We start from the raw sequence: 14,936 nt of genomic DNA, 5'->3' as shown, positions 1-14,936 counted from the left end.
GATGCGGGACTCGATCCCAGGACCCCGGGACCATAACCTGAGCCGAAAGCAGACACTTAACCATCTGAGCCACCTAGGCGCCCTCTATTTTTAGTCTTTTGAGGCACCTCCACACTATTTTCCAAAGTGGCTGTACCAACTTGCATTCCCACCAACAGTGTAAGAGGGTTCCCCTTTCTCCACAACCTCTCCAACATTTGTTGTTTCTTGCCTTGTCAATTTTTGCCATTCTAATGGTGTAAGGTGGTATCTCAATGTGGTTTTGATTTGAATTTCCCAGTGCTAATGATGATGAACATTTTTTCATGTGTCTGTTAGCCATTTGTATGTCTTCTTTGGAGAAGTGTTTGTTCATGTCTTCTGCCCATTTTTTGACTTATTTGTTTTTGGGTGCTGAGTTTGAGAAGTTCTCTATAGATCTTAGATATCAGCCCTTTGTAGTGTCATTTGCAAATATCTTCTCCCATTCCGTGGATTGCCTCTTTGAATTGTTGACTGTTTCCTTTGCTGTGCAGAAGATTTTATCTTGATGAAGTCCCAAAAGTTCATTTGCTTTTGTTTCACTTGCCTTTGGAGATGTATCTTGAAAGAAGCTGCTGTGGCCGATGCAAAGAGGTTACTGCGTATGTTCTCCTCTAGGATTTTGATGGATTCCTGTCTCACATTGAGGTCTTTCATCCATTTTGAGTTTATCTTTGTATATGGTGTTAGAGAATGGTCGAGTTTCATTCTTCTATATATAGCTGTCTCAGCTATATATAGAATTTTCCCAGCACCATTTATTGAAGAGACTGTCTTTTTTCCATTGCATATTTTTTCCTGCTTTGTCGAAGATTATTTGACCATAGAGTTGAGGGTCCATATCTGGGCTCTCTATTCTGTTCCATTGGTCTATATGTCTGTTTTTGTGCCAGTACCATGCTGTCTTGGTGATCACTGCTTTGCAATATAGCTTGAAATCCGACAACGTGATGCCCCCAGCTTTTTCTTTTTCAACATTTCCCTGGTGATTCGGGGTCTTTTCTGATTTCATACAAATTTTAGGATTGTTTGTTCCAGCACTTTGAAAAATGTCATTGGAATTTTGATGGGGATGGTGTCGAAGGTATAGATTGCTCTGGGCAGAATAGACATTTTAACGTTTATTTTTCCGAACCATGAGCATGGAATGTTTTTCCTTTTTTTTTTTGTCTTCTTCAATTTCTTTCATTAGTATTCTGTAGTTCCTAGAGTATAGCTCCTTTACCTCTTTGGTTAGGTTTCTTCTGAGGTATGTTATGGTTTTTGGTGCTATTGTAAATGGAATCGTTTCTCTAATTTCTCTTTCTACAGTTGTATTGTTAGTGTATAAGAAAGCAACTGATTTCTGTGCATTGAATTTGTACCCTGCCGCATTACTGAATTGCTGTATGAGTTCTAGTAAATTGGGGGTGGAATCTTTTTGATTTTCCACATAAAGTATCCCGTCATCTGCAAAGAGAGAGAGTTTGACTTCTTTGCCAATTTGAATACCTTTTATTGCTTTCTGTTGTCTGATTGCTATTGCTAGGACTTCTAGTACTACGTTGAACAATAGTGGCGAGAGTGGGCATCCTTGACATGTTCCTGATCTTAAGGGAAAGGCTCTCAGCTTTTCCCCATTGAGGATGATATTTGCTGTGGGTTTTCCATAGATGGATTTTATGAACTTGAGGAATGTTCCCTCTATCCCTATACTCTGAAGAGTTTTAATCAGAGGATGTTGTATTTTGTCAAATGCTTTTTCTGCATCAACTGAGAGGACCATATAGCTCTTCTCTCTCCTCTTATTAATGTGTTCTATCACACTGATTGATTTGCAAATGTTGAACCATGCTTGCAACCCGGGGATAAATCCCACTTGGTCATGGTGGATGATCCTTTCAATGTATTGTTGGATCCTATTAGCTAGGATTTTGTTGAGAATTTTGGAATCTACATTCAACGTGGATATTGGTCTGAAATTCTTTTTGATGGGGTCTTTGCCTGGATTGGGGATTAAGGTAATGCTGGCCTCATAGAATGAGTCTGGAAGCTTTCCTTCTGTTTCTGTTTTTTGAAACAGGTTCAGGAGAATAGGTGTTATTTCTTCTTTGAATGTTTGGTAGAATTCCCCAGGGAATCCATCAGGCCCTGGACTCTTGTTTTTTGGGAGGTTTTGGATCACTGCTTCAATCTCGTTACTGGTTATTGGCCTATTCAGGTTGTCAATTTCTTCCTGTTTCAGTCTTGGCAGCTTTTAGGTATCCAAGAAGGCATCCATTTCTTCCAGGTTGCTTAATTTATTGGTATATAATTGATAATAATTTCCAATAATTGTTTCTATTTCCTTAGCATTAGTCGTGATCTCTCCCCTTTCATTCATAATTTTATTAATTTGGGTCCTTTCTCTTTTCTTTTGGATAAGTCTGGCCAGTGGTATCTTTAGGTTTATCAATCTTATTCTTTCAAAGAACCAGCTTCTAGTTTCCTTGATCCGATCCACTGTGTTTCTGGTTTCTAATTCATTGATCTCTGCTCTAATCTTAATTATTTCTCTTCTAATGCTTGGTCTAGGCATCATTTGTTGGTTTTTCTCTAGTTCTTTAAGGTGTAAAGTTGGTGAATTCGGGATTTTTCTATTTTTTTGAGTGAGGCTTGGATGGCTATGTATTTCCCCCTTAGGACCGCCTTTGCAGTATCTCATTGGTTTTCGACCAATGTGTTTTCATTCTCATTGGTTTCCATGAATTGTTTAAGGTCTTTGACTCCCTGGTTGACCCAAACATTCTTGAGCAGAGTGGTCTTTAGCTTCCACATGTTTGAATTTCTTCCAAATTTTTTCTTGTGATTGAGTTCCAGTTTTAAAGTATTATGGTCTGAGAATATGCAGGGAATAATCTCAATCTTTTGGTATCGGTTGAGACCTGATTTGTGACCCAGTATGTGGTCTACCCTGGAGAAAGTTCCACGTGCACTCGAGAATGAGTATTCTGTTGTTTTAGGGTGGAATGTTCTGTATATATCTATGAGGTCCATCTGGTCCAGTGTCATTCAAAGCTCTGGTTTCTTTGTTGATTTTCTGCTTAGATGATCTGTCTATTGCTGAGAGTGGAGTATTGAGGTGTCCTACAATTAATGTATTATCAATATTACTCTTTATTTTGGTTAACAGTTGGCTTATGTAGTTGGCTGCTCTCATGTTGGGGGTGTAGATATTTACAGTTGTTAGATCTTCTTGTTGGATAGACCCTTTAAGAATGATATAGTGTCCTCTGTGTCTCTAAGTACAGTCTTTAGCTTAAAATCTAATTTGTCTGATAAAAGAACAGCTTTCTTTTGAGGTATCTTTAGGTTCAAAATGAGTCTCTTGTGGACAGCATATGGATGGGTCCTGTCTTTTTATTCAATCTGCAACCCTGTGCCATTTTATGAGAGCATTTATGTTCACGATGACAGTGATTATTGAAAGATATGAATTTATTGTCATCACGTTGCCTGTGAAGTCCTTGTTTCTATAGATTGTAAATTTCTGTTCTGTGTCACTCTTGGGGTCTTTCTCTTTTTATAGAACCGCCTTTAATTTTCTTGAAGGGCCGGCTTAGTGGTCTCTCTCTCTCCACCCTCTCAGGGATCCCAATAATTATGACATTGGAACGTTCCATGGTGTCACTTAGTTCTCTGATTCTGGTTTCATGGATTTTGAGTTTTTTCTCCCTGGCCTCCTCTTTTTCCTTTTTTTCTATCAATTGGTCTTCTAGATCACTAATTCATTCTTCTGCCTTGCTTACCCTAGCTGTTAGATTATCTAGATTAGATTGGATCTCATTGAGAACATTTCTAAATTCTGCCAGTTCAGCTTTCATTTCTGCCCTTAGAGACTCTAATCTCTCTGCCATTAATCGATTTCTCCATTCTAGCTATCATCTTCATAACTGTTACCCTGAAGTCCATTTCCGACATCTTGGTTATATCTGTATCCATTTGTAAATCTGTGGCAGGAATCACAGTCTCTTGAGTCTTTCCTATTGTGGGGGTTCCTCCTCCTATTCATTCTGTTGAGGGATGGTTGAGGGAATGTACAGAGTCCAAATTATTGACCACAACCCAAGCAAGATGCACGATGCACCTGTTCTATAGGGACCTTAGGGTTGTCGGCCTCTTGTTCTCCCAGCCTGTCTTCTGGAGGATGGGCCTGCCATATTGTTACTCAGGCAACCCTGTTTGGGCAGAGTTGCCCTGCCCCCTGTGTGTGGGGGGGACGGGCTCAGTGAAAACCGGTTTTTTGGGGCTTTTGTTCTCTAGTGGTTCTCTGCGTCTCTTCCTAGAGTCAGAGCAGAAGAGGCCATTTCCAACCCTCTGCCTCAGAGCAGAGAGACCGCAGTCTGTTCTTCAGTGAGCTCTCCAGGCCACAGTATCTCTGTTTCTGTCTGTGCTGCTATAAACTGCAGCGTCCTGGGTTGTGTACCCCTCAGCAGGGCTCCCAGGCCTCGCCTCCAGGTTGGGGTTCATCTCTGTCCTTTTTGCTTCTAAAACCACCAGCCACCCCCAGTTCACAGGCACGGCCCCGCCGCTCCAGGTTTCAGTCCGGGGGGCTGCCCTAAAGTCCTTTCCCTGTTGCTACTGGTCTGCGAGTCTGTGCCCTGTCCCCAGTGCGGGAGGCTATTGCTCACCGGTGGTGCAGCATCCCCATGGCTCCCTCCACCTTCTGTTTATCCTCCGATATTTGCTCATGGAATCACGGCTCCCCACTTCGTACCTCGAAACCAACTGCCTGCGATATTCTGTTTGTAGAGATCCAGATATATCTTCTTACATCTCAGGCTGATTTCTTGGGTGTTCAGAGTGGTCTGGTAGATATCCAGCTCAATTCAGGGGACTGGTTGGAATAGGGTCCCCTACTCCTCCACCATTTTTTCTTCCTCCCGAATTGTCACAAGAACACAACTTTATTCATCACTGCCAAAAACCAGAAGCAGCCAAGATGTCTTTTGATAGGTGAATGAATAAACTGTGGTACATCCAGACAAGTGAATACTTTTCAGTACTAAAAAGAAATGTGCTACCAAACCACAAAAAGGCCTGGAGGAACCCTAAATGCACATGGCTACCTAGAAGCCAGCTTGAAAAGGCTGCATATTATATGATTCCAGCAAATAAGACAATCTGTAAGAGGCAAATCTATGAAGCCAGTCAAAAGATCGGTGGTTTCCTGGGGCTAACGGGGTGGAAGGACAAGCAGGCAGAAGACAGAGGATGTTAAGGGCAGTGAAACTATTCGGTGGGATACCCTAACAGTAGATAAACTTCATTATCCATTTGTCCAGACTCAAAGAATGTACAACACCAGGAGTGAGTTCTAAAGGACAGATTTTTAATAACAATGTATCAATCTATTGTAACAAATGTTCTACACAAATGCTCTTTCTACTCTGCTCTTTCTACAGCAAATACAGGCATTCAGAGAAGAACTGGGGCTAGGGGATGGGAGAGTGCAGAAACCATGTGGGGCTGATCCGCGGTCCGCACTCCTCCTGCCCCCTACATGGGGTTTCTCGGCTCCCTGCAGTCTTGCCCGCATACAGCAGCTCCCACAGCGGCTTTTCAAGAGGGGAAAAGACAAAATTCACCCATGTCTTCCTTGAATGTGGGGACATGAATAAAATCACAAAACTCATATAGTGAAGCAAAAATTCTTTTATATAAAAAAATGTAGCATGTTATTTTAGAACTATTAACTTGTGCTCCCTCGCCCTGATGTTACGGTGAGAGGGAACAAGCCCACGGAACGCGCGGATCCCTCACTGCCACTGGGCCATCTGCTCCTCCATCCACTGCTTCTCCCGTGCAGACAGGACACGCTTGGGGTTCTGTGGCAGGGAAGGCACTGCTGTCCCCTCCTGCTGGCGGTACCGCTCCCTCGCATCAGCCTCCCTCTGGGCACAGTCTGCACCTGCCAACCCCGAGCCCCTCGCAGCATGGGCACCACACTGCCAACAGAAAGCCCTGGGCGGCGTGGATGCAGGTGACACTCAACGTGGCTCCCTGTGATGTGAATCTGGGAGTTTGGGCTCAACCTGACAGCTGAGAACAGAAAGCAGGTGGGTGAAAAAGAGTCCGTGTGTGGCTTCCTTAACGAGCACGCTGTTTCTACTGTGACTTTCTTAGAGAGATCTGGAAGCTAGGATCGAAGAAGGAAAAAGCCTTCCTCCTCTTCTCTCTTGGTACCACTTGCATTGCTTTAAAAATCAAGAGGAAAGCACACACCTCCCAGCCTCCAGGGAAAGAGAAAAATGGAAGAATTCAGAAAGAAAAAAATGCCCCTTGCTAGAAAAAAAATACACTGTTCATAGAGACGAAACATGAAACACTGGAGACCCGGTCCAGCTTGAGTATGCTCACTGAAGGTGACAAACGTTTTCTTAGGGGGTTGAGGTGCCCAGTGCAAGGCCAGGCCTGGACACACAAGCTGGGCGGGGGGGGAGGGGGGGGTGACCACTGTCCCCAGGGAAACCACGCTGTGGTTCAATAAAGTGCAGACAACTGCAGTGATGGGACTCGGGCGTTCCCTAACAATGCTACAGACTTAGTTTTGCTTGTTTTGAGGAAAAGCAGATAAAAGTACCGTTACCCGATTCTCTTAGTCTGGCCAGACGCAGCCTCCCGTGTCTGATGCTGGGACCCCGTGCAACCCTCCAGGCCAAGCAGTGCTGAGCAAGCTGAAACGTGCACAGCTTTCCCACTAGCCTGAGGCCTCCCTCCTGCAGAGAGAGTGAGCTTTGAAATATGGGGCTAGTCAAAATCTGTAAAGACAAATCATTCCCAGTGGATCTGTTTTCCTGGAAGATTCCCATGTACAGTCCTGACCTGCCTAACTCTAGGTTGGTGGAAGCATTCTCATTAATCATTTAGAAAACATTAAATGAAAATACTCCTACAATTCTTAATTGCAGGAAACAAACTGAGGGTTGCTGGAGTGGGGGGTGGGGTGGGAGGGATGGTGTGACTGGGTGATAGACACTGGGGAGGGTATGTGCTCTGGTAAGCGCTGTGAATTGTGCAAGACTGTTGAATCTCAGATCTGTACCTCTGAAACAAATAATGCAATATATGTTAAGAAAAAAAAAAAGAAGAAGAAGGTAGCAGGAGGGGAAGAATGAAGCGGGGGAAATCGGAGGGGTAGACGAACCATGAGAGACGATGGACTCTGAAAAACAAACAGGGTTCTAGAGGGGAGGGGTGTGGGAGGATGGGTTAGCCTGGTGGTGGGTATTGAGGAGGGCGCGTTCTGCATGGAGCACGGGGTGTTATGCACAAACAATGAATCATGGAACACTTCATCTAAAACTAATGATGTAATGTATGGGGATTAACATAAGAATAAAAAAATAAATAAATAATAAAAAAAAAGAAAAAAAAGAAAATACTCCTACAAAATTCATTTCTGACGGTCCCCTGCTGTGCAGGGAGCCCCCACTGCTGGTCCGGCGGCAGAGAGGAATCAGAAGTGAAGTAGGCCTCTGTGCTGGGCAGAGAAAAAAGGCACAGACGAGTGGAGAAACTTCAGCTTCTCTGTGGAGGGGTGTGCCCCTTCCTTCGGCAGCAGAACTCAGATAGTCTGACCTCCCGCTGCTCATCTGCCCTGTGTGCTGGGCTGATGGCGTCCTCTCGGGACAGGGCAGTGGTCCTGGAACATGGCCACCCTGCCGTGAGGCCCAGCCATGTGGACGTCCAGCAGAGAGCACCTAAAGGGTCTGCATGGGCCCTCTGCCCCGCATTAACAGCACACGTTCAGAGGACCTTTGCCCGGGCATTTCTGTCTCACTTCCAAGTTGTGCAGGGCCCTGTGCAGGGATTACTGCTCTGCACGTGTTTCCCTCGACATCTCCCTCTGCTCTGCTGGTCTCACGTTGTTCTCGATTCACCGACAGCCTGAGGAGGAGCCACATCGCTGGCGTCTCTCCTTTCACTGCTTGGTTATCGGGACACAGGTCATTGGATGGCTATGTCTGACAGAGAACATGGTGCCCTTCACCTTTGCCATAGAAACAGTCCTCAACAAAACTGCCTGCAACTTCAATGCTGCATTTTATTAAAAGATTATTTAGTTACTTGAGAGACAGCCAGCTTGTGAGCACACGAGCGGCAGGGAGCAGCAGGCAGAGGGAGAAGCAGGCTTCCCGCCGAGCAGGGAGCCCGATGTGGGGCTCGATCCCAGGACCCTGAAATCATGACCTGAACCGAAGGCAGACGCTTAACCGACTGAGCCACTCAGGCGCCCCCAACGCTGCATTTTAAATTTAAAAAGCCCCACAACCATACTGAACACATCCAAAAACATCCCAGGTGATTTATTCGGTAAACAGGAAATTCAGTGCCGGTCTAGTGCACGAGGCATGGATCACACCACCTCCACGGGAGTCTGGGAGGGCTGTGTGTGATCCGGTCCGTCACTGTGGCAGTTCTTGTGTAAGACAGGTTCAGGAGTGTTCTAATGGTAGCAGTGGAACCCCAAATGGAACACTTCCATATCTATAAGGATTTCTTCTAGGAAAAGCCTGGAAATGCCAAAGTTCATTAAAACTGTGAGCAAGTGAAAAGCAGTAAAATTAACAACCAGCTTGCTCAGAATGAGGAAAATATGCTTCAAATGATAAATGCTCAAGACCTCTGGCATAAAGTGGAAATGTAACCTAAGCAGAAGATGTGAACTCCAAGAGGTGAATTTTGTCACAGAAAACAAAATAAGACATTTGAAACACGCTTAACAATTAATTCTGAGCTATCACGTATGGTTATGTGTTGGAAAAAAGTGTCCGAATTTTGATTGGGAACCAGAAATGTGAATTCCACGATTCTGGAGGGAAGGCAGAAAAGGACGAGAGACCAGCGACAATTTACCTTTACTTCCGGAGGAGTGGATAGATGAAGGAAGGATACAGACGTTTAGCATCCAATTCAAGTGTTTGCCTCATCAATTTTAGTCTGACTTGGTAATCTGTGCAGATGAAGTCCTGAAATACGACTTCATGACAGCACCACGAGGAACTCTAGTAACTTTCACTCAGCGTACCCCGGCTCAGCGTTACAGGAATCACTGAATTTCGTAAATACCACACTGAGGAGTGTCAGAACAGACTTTCTTTCCCATCTTCGGCTTCAAAGTTTTCCTCCAGATGCAGAGAAAGTCGAGTGAACTCTAATGCTGAGAAGTACTTTGAAAACCCAAGCGCTGGTGTAAGTTTTACCCACCCACTTTCATCATGGCTCTTTCTTTTGAACAAGAGAGAATTCCAAACAGCGGATTAAAAAGGTGGTGCTGGGATTCTGGACAATCTCACTACCGCACAAGAGACCGAATCTAATGGATGGATATACCACCGATGTCAGGAATGCACATTTCATTGCTTGTGAAGATAAAAACACAATGAATATGTGTGGCACAAAGCATGAGCCCAGATGTAAACCATCAACAGTTGCCAATAATCATGTATTGATACTGGTTCATCAATGTAACAGACGTGCCACACCAAGCAAGACGTTAATGAAAAGACACAATGAATGACCTAGTTATATTATCTGCAGATACAACCCCCGTCTACAAGTCTCGTGAATACAAACCCTTTTCCCTTTAAAGGGAAAAGCAATTTGTTCTAGAATTAACAATTACAAAATAAATATAATTTAATTAAAAGCAACTTAAAAAGAGAAGCCGATTACAGGCATACGAAGAATGACTCCCAAGAGGAAAGCAGCGTGTACTGTTTGGACAGGTGTGCCAAAGCCCTAACACTCAACAGTCGTTCTAGAGTTGTCAACATTAAAGAAAAACAAAAACAAAAACATTCTTAACCTCGGCCAAAGGCTGGTGCCCACAAGCCCCTTGCCATTTCCTCTTGCCACCTCCACCCCAAGAGGTGGGGTGACAGTGGGCTTCCAGAGAGGGCTGACTGCTCCTGGGGTGTGCAGGGAGGTCACGGAGTGTCTGTCTACGCGGTCACAGATCAGGTGCCCGGGACCCATGGGGGAATGCTCGCTAAGCCAACTGTGCATCCCGTCTCGTTCCCATTAGAATCTAAGGTGGCAGGGAATCAGGGGCTCAGGGTGCATTTGGGGCACACGGGAGGAATGGTCTGTGACAGCGCCTGACACAGAGCCCGGGGAGCTCTGCATGGCCTTCTCGGCCCTCCGAAGCTCCAGGCACAGGGCACGGGAGCTGCTCTACACTCTCTTTCCACTAATCCCCCTCATAAAGCTACTTCCATGTGCACACGGTGGTCACAGCGACGGCACACTGGAGCTCAGCGAGGAAACTGGTCTAGAAAGCTGTATGGTCGGTGCTTCACCTGTTCCAACCTGCCCGGCCCAGTTCAAGGACACTGGCATGATCAGTCTGCACTTATATTTCTGACATAACAACATGTGGAAGCAAGGTGAGGACACTCCAAAAATGTGATAGGCTACACACAAAAAAGGTCATGATGGTATATCGCAATTACAATATTTTTCTAGGGTTAGAAATAATATTCCCAGATCAGGAGAAGATATTTGCAAGATTCATAAGGACAAAAGATTAAATACTCAAAATATGTGGAGAACTTCAACAGAGCAGTAACAAAAGATAACCCGATGGAAACACAGGCCCAGACCCTGGGAGCCCCGGGGAGGAAACGCCAACAGACGCTTTCACGTGAAAAGGCGTTTCACTCAGAAGCATTAAGTTAAAACGTGAGGTTAGAATTTCAGACTCACCAGACAGAAGTCTGACCAATAATGACTGATTCGCAAGTGAGGAAACAAAAACTTTAAGACACTGGTGTTGGGAGTGTGAATTATTACAGCTGCTTTGGAAAGCAATCTGACTGTTTTCCTTTAAAACTGAAAATACAGGGGCTCCTAGGTGGCTCAGTTGGTTAAGCGTCTGCCTTTGGCTCAGGTCATGATCCCAGGGTCCTGGGATCGAGCCCGACATCGGGCTCCCTGCTCAGTGGAGAGCCTGCTTCTCCCTCTGCCTGCCGCTCCCCCTGCTTGTGCTCTCTCTCCCTCTCTGACAAATAAATAAATGAAATCTTAATTAAAAAAAATAAAACTGAAAATACAAACGCCATACAGCCAGGCAGTGGCACTTTGAACGTGGGCCTTAGAGAAACGTAAGAACGCGTGCACCAGACACTTCCATGTGTCTGTGAGTATGCGTGTGCATGCAGCGGAAGTGTGAAAACATGGCCTGTGAGCACACATGACACAGGCATGGGAGTGACCCCTCTGGGAGGGGACGGAACTGGGGTGCCTGAAAGGCCACGTTGGTAATGTATACTTGAATTTATTGCAAAAATGGCTGAAGTAAATGTGGAAAAATGTTAATATTTACTGAGTGTTTAATAAAATTCTTTCTTGTGTTTAAAAGACGTTTAATTAAAATAGTCAATTTGGGTCGAGTGAAGAGTAAAGAGGACTCAAGCAGGGGGCATGTCCAGACTGGGTTTCCCAGGGACAGAACTGCATGGGAATCGGGGTGAACAGGAAGTGAGCGACACAGAAACACCCAACATGCCCACATGTGCAAACCAATCCCTGTGCCCAAGGGCATTCGGTTCCCGTGAAGCAGTGATGGCGTCCTCAGGAATTTAGAGAGGACTCTACTGGACAGAGTTAGAACTCACAGGTAGGGGACTTGTGTCTCAAAATCAGAGCGCTACAAGAAAGAACCTTACGACACGCTTATCTTTCTTTTTCTCTGCCCCGGACACAGAGGCCACATGGTGTTACCATGGAGCTCAATTTTCCTTCTTGTTTTGACATCTTCTACCCTTACCACCAGCACTGATCTTTGGAGTTTCCTGCACCCGGTGACAAAGACAGGGAGGGCTTGGTAGCCAAGTGTGACCCTAAGGTGTCAAATCCGCTCATGACCCACCACTTCGCTGCTCAACACGGAGTCTGAGCTCTGAACGCTTCTCACCCCACTGTCGGAAGTCTGAGCAAGGGTCTGATGCAAGCAGCTCCTAAGCCAACCTCTGGGGCCCTGAGGGACAGGGACCGACTGACGGCCTCCCAAGGGAGGGAGGAGTGGAGGACAGAGACCCAGGGACAGGTTGAGCCTGGGGCGGCTCAATGCTCACTGCTGTTCTTTCTTTCAAGCAGGAGGGAGAATTCAAACCGATTAAAAGACAGTGCTGAGTTTCTGGAAACACACACACTCCACCCTCGGGACAGGCAGAAATTAAATATGAAATTGCTAGACATGTATCAGACCACAATACTCTTCCTTTCTTGGATGAAAATTTAAAAAACAAAACAAAGCACTTCATGATTTTTACTCATGATTCATTAGATGTTTTGCTATGAATATTCTGAATGGGTAAAAATTATGCCCGATATTTAAATAAAATATATTAAAGCTCATTCATAAAAGTTATTTATTTGTTTATATTGTTACAGCGTCCTCTTTAAAGCACATCTTAATGACTTTCTTTGCTTTTATACTACAAGCTGAAATGAAATGAATGAATCAAAATCTTACATTTATGCTTGTTACATCACAAAATGAGAAGAAAATTGGTAAACATTCAGCATATCACTGTGGATGAATGTTAACACATTTTAGCTGAAATGTATGTATGATTTATGTCTATTTCATAATTTAAATTAGCTGCTTAATGATGCATGGCTACTATCTTCTCTTTATCCATATCCCAGTGCAATTTCATTTCAGGCGGAATCAGAAGCGTGCTTTCTTGTCTGCACATCTTTGGGAAAATACGTCCTCAAAACTGAGGCTAAGGATGACAGGGAGTGCTGCACCTGACCCTGAAATCTCATGCCTCATTTTACAGGAAGTTTGGTACCAGCTCCACCAAGCCGTGCTCCTGAAAGCCGGGTGAAGAGGCAGAGTCCCCGGACTCCAGGACACAGGAAGCATCACCAAACAGGGCACACCAGCCAGTGCTGTGTTCACAGACGGAAGGGCTGGGAGTAGCAGTGGCCACCAGAGGAAATACCTGCCTTCTCATCTCTCACTCGTTAAACCCATGGTAAATGCAGAAGCAGCTGATGGATGCACAGTCATTTTGAATCTACAATTCTCATGGACCTCAACAGGAACAGAAATCGGAGCACTTGTGAAGCTGCATGCTTTAGGGAATCCAGTAGTTCGGAGCTACTAAGAGGTGGGCCTGTGTACCCAAAGTTAAGTTTTGTCCGCTGTAGACGAGACACCTATGGACACCAGCCGCCGACCCCCACAGCTGCAGAGGGGGCAGCCTCCTGCCTAGCAGCATGATCATCCAACAGGGGTGGGGCTGGTGGCTGCGCTCTGGCTGCAATCAGGTGGGGCGGGAAGAAACATTTTTGTTTTATGCTGAAGAGAAACATAGCTGTTCCTCATTAGAAGTATGAGAATATCCTATCCTGTCCTTTTTTTTTTTTTTTAAAGATTTTATTTATTTATTTGCCAGAGAGAGAGCATGGGAGAGAGAGAGCACAAGCAGGGGGAGTGGCAGGCAGAGGGAGAAGCAGGCTCCCTTCTGAGCAGGGAGCCCGATGTGGGACTTGATCCTAGGACCCTGGGATCATGACCTGAGCCGAAGGCAGACGCTTAACTGACTGAGCCACCCAGGCGCCCCTACCCTGTCCTGTCTCGATTGCCAAAGCCACCAGGCATAATTTATCAAGCAGAAGTATGCCCAAACATCCCCCTTGGGCACTGCCCTTAACCCCTCCTTGGGCACCTTTCCATCAGAGCTATCAGAAGTGGCTACAGAGACTCACCTCCTTCTGGGGTAGAAGTCTGCTCATTGCCTTTCAGGTAAGGAAGGAAGCTCAAATGGCTGGAACGTGTCGACGAAAAAGGACACGGTTCATTTGCGAGCTAGAGAAGTATCCCCTGAGCGACCAGGAGAAGGCTGCACCCTCCGAACACCACGGTCTGAATTTCCAGCGCACAGGAGGACGTGGGGCTCACCCACAGCCGGGCTCCGACGGACGGAGCCCACCACCCCCGGGGGCTTCCTGGGGCTGGAGCGCGGGAGGAGACTCGCTCAGAGACCTGGCCGGGGCCTACAGCAGACACGGCTCCTGAGGCCATGGCCGCACGGACGGGGGCCCCTGAGCCACCTCTTCCACCTGGGGCAGCACCAGGGGGCAGGGGTGTCCTCCCGAACACTGCTCCCGGCGGCTCCTGGATTCCGTCTGTCCTGGCCCCGGACCCAATAGGCCACAGGCTGGGAAGAAGTTTTACAAGTTCGGGAGGAGGGCCTGCTGTCTCCTTTGCTGACTCTGAGTCTACCACCCAGCTGCTTCATTTCCACTCTGTCGAGCCAACCGGTCTGATTTCGGCCCGGCTTTAGGTACTGAAACCCACCTTTTCCATTCATTTCTCTTCTATGAGGGGCAATTTCCCTTAGTCAGAAGGAAGAAATAGGACTAATAACACCAGTGAGGTTAAAAGGTATGAAAGTACCCTGTGCTAGAAACCTCCTCCAAGCCTGGGCAAACTCGGTCACGCGGTCTGGCCCCTGTCTCCCGTGTGGAGGGTAAACCCGATAAAGGAGAAAGCCTGCTCCTTCCCTGTGTCCCCTCCACAGAAACAGGATCTGAGTATTAGGAAAAACAACACAAAAAGGAGCTGAGAAATGTGTTTTAATTCTGTCTTCTCAGCTCATGTATTTATCTACTACTCATGTTAACCACGTGAGATGCTGATGTAAGTTTTTGACAATTCTATGGCCAACATGATCTTTATTATTAACCGGGCCTTTGTACTCTCTGGCGCTGTTACTATTTTCTCTCCCTGACTCTGATTCTGTGTTTCCTGACAACCAGAACTTTCCTTTTTCACTCCGCGGTTACATCCCACAAACGTTGACCAGCCAATCTTACAAAGGATGGCAATGATCTACAGCGTGTTCCCGACAAATTAAGAACAGAATACGGCAAAC

At 45.9% G+C, this 14,936-nt stretch overlaps 1 protein-coding gene across 1 annotated transcript in view; it reads right to left on the bottom strand.

The window, feature by feature from the left end:
- The window catches only part of TRAPPC12 (trafficking protein particle complex subunit 12), a 79,934-nt gene that overhangs the window by 34,440 nt on the left and 30,558 nt on the right, over window positions 1–14,936 (bottom strand). The gene's annotated exons all lie outside the window — the stretch shown is intronic.

Source organism: Neomonachus schauinslandi, chromosome 10 (genome assembly GCF_002201575.2).
Source record: "Neomonachus schauinslandi chromosome 10, ASM220157v2, whole genome shotgun sequence".
NCBI lineage: Eukaryota > Metazoa > Chordata > Mammalia > Carnivora > Phocidae > Neomonachus > Neomonachus schauinslandi.
This window is presented reverse-complemented; position numbering and strand designations above follow the sequence as displayed.